Raw genomic sequence first — 1,122 nt, 5'->3', positions numbered from 1 at the left:
TTATTTATTTATTTGATACAGGGTGTGACTACACAGCTCAGACTCATAGTGATCTTCCTGTCTCAGCCTTCCCAGTGCTGAGATTACAGGCATGCACCACCATGCCTTGTTTGGGGACCAGCACGGTGCGCCCAGGGTTCCAGGGCTGGCATAGCATATGGTACCAGGGAGCAAACCTGGGTCCTTGTGCTTGCCAGGAATGCATTAATATCCTCAAGCTATCTCCCCACCTCCGGCTCAGCCTCTTGAGTGCTGGGATTACAGATTATATCATCATGCCCAGCAGAATCTATTCTTTTTTATTGTTGTTGTTTTCAGACAGGTTTTCCCTATGTAGTTCAGGCTGGCCTTGAGCTTGCTTTGTAACCAGGCTGGTCTCCAACTTGCAACTTCTTCCTGTCTCAGCCTCCTGAATGCTGGCATTATAGGTGTGTGCCACTACGCCTGGCTTGAGTTTTTCTTTTTCTTTTTTTTTTTTTTTCCGCCCATCCCCCTGAATTTCTCTTTTAAAAGTATTTTATATAATACTATAAGTGGGAAATCATTAGTATAAAAAGGTGACCATAAAAAATACAATGGAAACAAAACAATGCTCCTAAATTCTGGGTGTATTCTCTATTAAGTCTAGACTGGATATGATATTATGTACCTGTAGTTCCAAAAACCTGGGAGGCTGGGGCAAGAGGATCATGAGGTTCAGCAGTTCAGTTTGGTGGCAAACCCACCTGGAATACCAGCACTCAGGAGGCTGAGGCAGGAGGATTTCCAAGAGCTCAACACAGCCCGAGCTGCAGTGACATAGTGAGTTCAAGGCTAGCCTGAGTGATACCCTTGTTTCAAACAATTAACCGATGAAACAAAAAACATATTAATACCAAATTCAGATTTTCCCACTTGATTTAATCTAACAAAGGAATGAAAATTGAAAAAGCTAATATCCTCTTTAAGTTCCATGACCATTATCAAATCCTCCAGTAATCCCTTTCCCACAAGTAGCAACATGCACACACTGGAGCTCTGGACCCTTACAGGTAGTTTTCTAACCAGACCACCCAAATCTCTCCAGCTCTCCCTTGAGAACCTGCACCACCCTCTCTTGGTAGCTTTGGCTTTTTAAATTTT

This window comes from Octodon degus, unplaced genomic scaffold, assembly GCF_000260255.1.
Source record: "Octodon degus isolate 3935 unplaced genomic scaffold, OctDeg1.0 scaffold00046, whole genome shotgun sequence".
Classification (NCBI taxonomy): domain Eukaryota; kingdom Metazoa; phylum Chordata; class Mammalia; order Rodentia; family Octodontidae; genus Octodon; species Octodon degus.
The sequence above is the reverse complement of the archived record's forward strand: the minus strand, read 5'-3'. Positions refer to the sequence as shown.